The 7,738-nt window shown below is 48.7% G+C and overlaps 1 protein-coding gene, 1 long non-coding RNA gene and 1 pseudogene across 4 annotated transcripts in view; 1 reads left to right on the forward strand and 2 right to left on the reverse strand.

The window, feature by feature from the left end:
* Positions 1–6,719, reverse strand: part of LOC108295662 — a 20,151-nt pseudogene extending 13,432 nt beyond the window's left edge.
* LOC119469431 (zinc finger protein 160-like) overlaps positions 1–7,738 on the forward strand; it is a 609,418-nt gene that overhangs the window by 360,933 nt on the left and 240,747 nt on the right. The window lies entirely within an intron of this gene.
* The window catches only part of LOC119469437, a 17,362-nt gene that overhangs the window by 6,417 nt on the left and 3,207 nt on the right, over positions 1–7,738 (reverse strand). The window contains exon 2 of the long non-coding RNA XR_005198231.1: positions 4,013–4,019. This is a non-coding gene — a long non-coding RNA (uncharacterized LOC119469437). The remainder of the gene's footprint in view (positions 1–4,012; positions 4,020–7,738) is intronic.

Raw genomic sequence — 7,738 nt, forward strand, 5'->3', positions numbered from 1 at the left:
AAAAAAAAAAAAAACAAAAAAAAAAACTTGCAGTATGTGAAGCCATCTAATTAACATGTTTTTAAAACCTAGAGGCAGCTGGGCGTGGTGGCTCACGCCTGTAATCCCACCTTTAAAGGCCGAGGGTGGGTGGATCACCTGAGGTCAGGAATTCCAAACCAGGCTGACCAACATGGAGAAACCTCATCTGTACTAAAAATACAGTATTAGCTGGGAGTGGAGGCGCATGTCTGTACTCCCAGCTACTTGGGAGCCTGAGGTATGAGAATTGCATGAAAGTAACATTACTTCTCAAACAAGAACAGTAGCCCCACAGTATTGATGTACTTGACCCCAATTGTCATGTTCAATAAGTGAGGGACAAAACTTGATCCTGAACCTGAAGGGTCCCACGACATGTTCTTAAGCACAATAGTCACCCAGGCAGTACAGAAAATGACCAGTCACAGAAAATACAAGGAGACAGGAAGAAATACATCAAGGGTGATACAAGGGCAGAGCTGTGCCACTGACAGTGATGCTGAGCCATCCCTCATGGAGAACGTGCTGAGTCATCATGCCCTGCACACACTGATTTAGGCAGCCTCCTATAATTACATCCAGTGGATGTATAAGGTCCTGACTTAGTCAGTGAGAGTCATGCTGGAGGGGAGGAGCTCATGTGGAAATTGGGGTATTCAGCCTTACAAATCAACAGGCTGGAAAGCAGCAACATTTTGCATCTGGATCAATGTAGCATGTGAGGCAAGGCCAGGAAAGGAAGGGCAAGGGTGGAGGGCAGAAGTAATGGGCATGCAGGAGTCAACTGTGTGCACGCTCGTCTGTGGGAATATAATCCCACCAGTATAGACCAAATTTTGAGATTGGAGGAAAGTGGAACTAATTTAGCAAATGATAAAATACTGACCCAAGGTTAAATGTACAAATTACAATATGGGCAGGGGACAAGAAAGAAGGAGAGCCGAAACAGCAGCAGTAGTGACCTGAGGTGAAGGCAGTTTTACACCTCTTAAACGGCCTCTGGTTTCAGTTTTAAGCACATACTCAACAAAATCCCTGTATAGATTCCAGAATTGTGTACAAACAAGAAAAAAACAAGTAAACTCCATGAAATAAAGGACAGCAGTGTAGGGCACTAGGGGGGTGAAGAATAATTCCCCGCTGAGTAGGTAGAGATGTGTTTGTGAGAACTGAGCAAGGCCGGGCACAATGGCTCATGCTTGTAATCCCAGCCCTTTGGGAGGGTGAGGCGGAGTTTGAGACCAGCCTGGCCAACATGGTGAAATCCCGTGTATGCTGAAAATACAAAAATTAGCTGGGTCTGGTATTACATCCCTGTAATCTCAGCTACTTAGGAGGCTGAGGCAGGAGAATCACGTGAAACAGAAAGGCTGAGGTTGTGGTGAGCCAAGATCGCACCATTGCACTCCAGCCTGGACAACAAGAGGAAAACTCCATCTCAAAAAAAAAAAAAAAAAAAAAAAAAAAAAAAAAAAAAAAAAAAAAAAAAAAAAAAAAAAAAAAAAAAAAAAAAAAAAACAAAAAAAAAAAAAAAAAAAAAAAAAAAAAGAGCCTGTATAGAGCAAAATCACAGCAGAGAATACAAAAGCAGAAAAAGCCAAGATAGACAAGGGCAGATTCCTCATGTCTGGAGGGACATTTTCCTCACCCACAGACTCCAGGTTCCTGTAGTTCTCCAACATCACTTCCCTGTATAAAGCCCTCTGAGCAGGGGTCAGGCATTTCCACTCTGCCAAAGAGAATTCTATAGCCACATCCCTGAAAGTCAAGCGTCCCTAAAATGAAAAATTATGGAGGACTGAGTTATTACCTTCATACTAAGTGAGAAAAGAGAAATTAAGTATCCATTTCATCAAAGACTGTGTTCTAACAAACATAAGTAGTGTAAGGTATTTTTGAACATTTTTTCTCTATAGTTGCATTTTACTGCCCCCTCCTTTTTTAACTGATAACAGTATCTGAGAATTTTAAGCTTTATTGCACTTTTTCATGAAGCATTTTAAGATCCCCTAAGTCACTGTGGAAGTCTTGATTTTATGGACAATATGAGAAATATACAAATAAGAAGAAAACACTGGGCCGGGCGTGGTGGCCCATGCCTGCTATCACAGCACATTGGAAGGCAAAGGTGGGCAGATCATTTGAGGTCAAAAGTTGGAGATCGGTCTGGCCAACCTGGTGAAACTCTTGTCTCTAAAAAAAGTATAAAAATTAGCCAGGTGTGGTGGCAGGCACCTGTAATCCCAGCTACACAGGAGGCTTAGGCAGGAGAATCACTTGAACTCAGGACACGGTGGCTGAAGTAAGCTGAGATTGCACAACTGCACTCCTACCTGGGTCACAGAGTGAGACACCGTCTCAAAAAAAAAACAAAAAAACAGCAAGGCCAGGCACAGTGGCTCACACATGTAATCCCAGCACTTTGGGAGACCAAGGCGGATCACGACATCGGGAGTTCAAGATAAGCCTGGCCAACATGGTGAAATCTGGTCTTTCCTATAAATACAAAAGTAAGCCAATGTGGTGGCACATGCCTATAGTCCCATCTACTCAGCAGGCTGAGGCAGAAGAATCACTTGAACCCAAAAGACGGAAGTTGAAGTGAGCCGAGACTGCACCACTGCACTCCAGCTTGGGTGACAGAGAAAGACTACAATGTAAACATTGGCCACGTGTAGTGACACACGTCTATCATTCTAGCTCTTTGGGAGGACAAAGTAGGAATCACTCGAGCCCAGCAGGCAAGGCTGCTATAAACTGTGAATTGTGCCAGTGTGCTCCACACCTAAGCCACGGAGCGAAACCGTCCCTCTCTCTCTTTTTATTTTCTTTCAGACGAAGTCTCACTGTGTCGCCCAGGCAGGAGTGCAATGGAACAATGTCCGTTTGCTGTAACCTCCACGTCCCATGTTCAAGTGATCCTCCTGCCTCAGCCTCCTGAGTACCTGAGATTACTGTAGGTGTGTGCCACCACACCCTGTTAATTTTTGTATTTTTAGTAGAGATGGGGTTTCACCACGTTGGCCAGGCTAGTCTTGAACTCCTGAGTCCAAGTGATCCACCCACCTTGGCCTCCCAAGCTGCTGGGATTACATGCTTGAGCCACCGCACTCGAACTAACAAGCTGTCTCTTAAAACATGAGAAAATAAAGTTTGGAGTCAGAGACGTGTTGATCTAGTGTGGCTTCCAATGCATTACCAAATCAGTAACAAAATAGCTCCCCTTATTGGTCTCCTTTTCCAGAATTTACCAGGTATCTGTGAACATTAACCTTATGTGTTTCATATGTAGTTTCTCTGATCTGATTACAAAGAGCTGATATCCGGATGTGGCTCCTGAACAATCCAGGCTGCCCAGCAGCACTGACACCACAAGGCCCACACCCCGTGTCCATCCAGGTCTGGTGTCAGCCCTTCCCATGACCATGCCCAGTGGAGCCTCTTCCCGAGTTCCTGTCACTGGGTCACAGGAAATGGAATCTCAGAGTAGATGACAGGAACTGAGGGAAGGCATGGGTGAGTGCGAACCAACGTGTCAGGCAGGACGTTTCAAACTCAGAACAGACTGGCTACCACAATACCTGGCATTTCAGAAAGGAAAGAGACAGATGAATCCACCGAGGAGTGTCACTTTACCTGAGGAAAAGCCATGCCTGGCTCCTTTTCTTTCCTTTTCTGAGCTGCTTCCTCATGTAACATAAGTCTTTAGAAATCAATCCTGTACATGAAAAATACAGTAGACTTTATGTTACAAATGACTCACTCTGTTCCTGTGACAAAAACACACACAAGGGGGAGATCTCACGCTGTAGAAAGATGGGCCTCTGCTGCCCACTGCACCAGAGATCACGCAGAGAGAAGACAGTCCCACAGGAACACCTACAAGTGTGTTTGAGCCCGGTCTTGAGATCTGACTCCCCTCCTGGAGAAGCCCCACACACCAGGCAGCAGTGGGGAGCTGGGCTGGACTGAGCTTACCTTCAGGGCACACACCCAGCCTTGACCAAACCTCATCCAGAGCAGCACAGCCCCTCCCCTCTCTGTGGATCACAGGCTGAGCTCAGCCCTCAGAAACGGAGGACACAGAGCCTTGTCACTTGGTGCCATACACAGATTACTAGGTATTTGTGTGTCACTTATCTGTGACCTGGAAGCCCCCTCCTGCTTCAAGTCTTCCTGCTTTTCCTTCAAGTTGTCCCGCCTTTCCAGCCCAAACCAATGAACCTCTTCCGTATATTGACTGATGTCTCATGTCTCTCTAAAACGTATAAAATTAAGCTGTGCCACCACCACCTTGGGCACATGTTGCCAGGACTTCCTGAGGCTGTGTCATGGGTGCGTCACCAACCTTGGCAGAAGAAGCTTTCTAAAGTAAGTGAGATCTGTCTGAGATTTTCTGGGTTCACAGCTGCAATGACAAATTGGGGGCTGTGGGAGATCGCAAAGGTTTTTTTTTTTTTGAGACGGAGTTTTTGCTCTTGTTACCCAGGCTGGAGTGCAATGGCATGATCTCGGCTCACCGCAACCTCTGCCTCCTGGGTTCAAGCAATTCTCCTGCCTCAGCCTCCCAAGTAGCTGGGACTACAGGCGTGCGCCACCATGCCCAGCTAATTTTTGTATTTTTAGTAGAGACAGGGTTTCACCATGTTGAACAGGATGGTCTCGATCTCTTGACCTTGTGATCCACCCATCTCAGCCTCCCAAAGTGCTGGGATTATAGGCGTGAGCCACCGCGCCCGGCCAGATCACAAAGGTTTTTACGGAGAAGGTGATATCAGAACAAAGACCTAGGGAAGAAAGGCTGCTTGTCATTTGCAGCTGAGGGGCCAGAGTCCTAGGCAGAGGGACAGCTCAAGTGAAGGCCCTGAGACAGGGGCAACCTCAGCCCCAAGAAAAGGACAGCACCCGTGTGGCTGGAGCAGTGGGAGAGAGGAGGGCACAGGTAGGTGATGAGGTCAGGGAGGTCCTGGGGGCACAGATCGACCCAAAGGGACAAGGTCTTGAAACATTTTTCTCTCACAGTCTAAAAGAATTTTGGAATTTGACTGTAATTGCAGCTACTCAGGAGGCTGAGGCAGGAGAATCTCTCGAACCTGGGAGGCAGAGGTTGCACTCAAGCATGTGATAGAAGTGTGACAGAGTGAGACTCCATCTCAAAGAAAAGGAAAAAAAGGCTGGGTGTGGTGGCTCATGCCTGTAATCCCTGCACACTGTGAGGCTACTGTGGCTGGATAATTTAGCCCCGGAGTTGGAGACCAGCCTGGGCAACATGGCGAAAGCCCTTCTCTTCAAGAACACAAAAATTAGCATGGTGTGGTGGCGCCCATTTGTGGTTGCAGCTACTCCGAAGGCTGAGGTGGGAGGATCCCTTGATCCCAGGAGGTGGAGGCTGCACTGAGCTGTGATCCTGTCACCACTCTCCTGCTTGGGTAACAGAGTGAGACTCATCTCCAAAAAAAAAAAAAAAAAAAAAAGAGAGAGAAATTACCTGGGTCCTGGATCTGGGGGCAGGGAATTTAAGGCCAATTAACGGGAACTTTCCAAAACTAGACCAAATGGAAAAACCTCATTTCCCCACATGGAGTAACAAAGGAAAAAAGGCTACTCTCCCTACAGCCCTCCCCCTTCCACCACATCTCAGATGGAAAAGTAAAGAGCCCAGGAGTGGCCACGGTGCAGCCAACCACCGGCCACCCCTTCTGCATAGGGCACCCATCTGCTCTGGCCTCGGACCAGTTCACCTCAGCTTTTCATTGGCCAAGGACCAAATCTTTCTTCCAGATTTCAAAAGAAAGACTTTAACACCCCAAAACTTTGGTAAACGGAGCCCTGGAGGCGCTTACTCGGGCCCACTCCCATTCTGTGAAGTGCTTTCATGATTGAATAAATTCCTGCTTTCGCGGCTTTCTTCTTTTATTTCATGAGGGTTTTTTTTTTTTTTTTTTTTAAAGATGGGGTTTCACCATGATGGCCAGACTGGTCTTGAACTCCTGACCTTAGGTGATCTATCCACCTCAGCCTCCTAAAGTGGTGGGATTACAGACGTGAGCCACCGCGCCCGGCTTTTTTTTTTTCAATTCCATGTTCAACACCCAAGAACTTGGACATCTCACACTGAAGGCTGCCTTCCAGTAAAACAGGGCGAGGATGGGATAAGAGGGCTGCCTTCAGGAAGAGCACGTTTTCCAGGGGGTGGAACTGGGGAGCAGCAGGGCCCAGCACTAGGAGGGAGTTGGGGGGGGCCACAGGGCTTTGGGACAGAGATGGGGTCTGCAGGTTTCCAGGACCAAGCAGACAACGCGCCTCCCCGGGACTGCGACCGCGGCGCTGCGCTACAGGGACCGACGAGAGCGAGGCTGGGAGGCGCCCAGGACGGGAATCCAGCAAGTGGCTGAGGACCTGAAACTGTGCAAAGCAGGAGGAGGGGACAGGAAAGGTTTGAGCAGGAAACTTCCGCGACAGGAGGTGTCTGCACCGCCCCACTGAAGAAAGACCGGGCGGGGGGGGGGCCTGCCTCAGGGCAACTTTAAACTCAAAAGGCAGCGATTCACGCACTCTCACCTGGACGTCTCAATTTGTTCCGGGTTGAGAAAGAGGGGCCGGAATTTCTAGGTCTGTGGAGACCCCGCGTCCGGTCTACAAGCACCGGAGGCCTGGGAAGCGCAGACAAAACAACCAGAGCAAAACTGACCCTTGCGTGGTAGCCGTCGGTCCACGCCATCTGCTTCCGGGGTTGTGCCAATCAGCGCAGGACAGAAGCCAGGCCTGGGCGGGCCCCGAGGATGTGGGCGTGGCCTGAGAGACGCCGGGGGCGGGGCGCGGGGGGAGGAAGGGCTTGGCTGTGAGGGGCCCCGGGGCCAGACAGGGGGCGGGGCCTGAGCTTCCCTCCTTCTGGCTCTTGGCGCCTTTTTTCCGGGTTTTTGAGGGGAAACCCGGCAATGGAGCTGGAGCAGGCCAGCAGTCCGGGAAACAGCACCTCTCTGAGAAGTCAAAGTAGGGCGGTCATTGGATCCAGGAAAATTTCTTACTATTGAAGTTTAATTTTACTCGGCCGGGTGCGGTGGCTCACGTATGTAATTCCGGCACTTTGGGGAGGCCGAGGCGGGCGTATCCCCTAAAATCAGAAGTTCGAGACCAAATTTCCCAACATGGTGAAACCCCTTCTCTATTAAATATACAAAAAGAATTAGGCAGGTGTAGTGTCACCGGGCTTCAATCCCAGCTACTCAGGAGGCTGAGGCAAGAAAATCGCTTGAACCCGGAAGGCGGAGGTTGCAATTAGCCGAGATCCAAGCACTGTACCCAGCCTGGGCGACAGAGCGAATATGTATAAAAAAAAAAAAAAAAAAAGTACAAATAGAAACTAAATACAGTGTTTTCTCTATAGATATGTTAGATATTATATTCAACATAACACGTGATATTCATCATCTAGATGAGCTAGGATACAAGTGACAAAGTACAATGGTTTTAAAGAAAAGAGCCGGGCGGTGGCTCACGCCTGTAATCCCAGCACTTTGGGAGGCCGAGGCGGGTGGATCACGAGGTCAAGCGATCGAGACCATCCTGGTCAACACGGTGAAACCCCATCTCTACTAAAAAAAAACTACAAAAAATGAGCTGGGCATGGTGGTGCGTGCCTGTAATCCCAGCTACTCAGGAGGCTGAGGCAGGAGAATTGCCTGAACCCAGGAGGCGGAGGTTGCGGTGAGCCGAG

Source organism: Cebus imitator, unplaced genomic scaffold, assembly GCF_001604975.1.
Source record: "Cebus imitator isolate Cc_AM_T3 unplaced genomic scaffold, Cebus_imitator-1.0 Scaffold654, whole genome shotgun sequence".
In the NCBI taxonomy this organism is placed as follows: Eukaryota; Metazoa; Chordata; class Mammalia; order Primates; family Cebidae; genus Cebus; species Cebus imitator.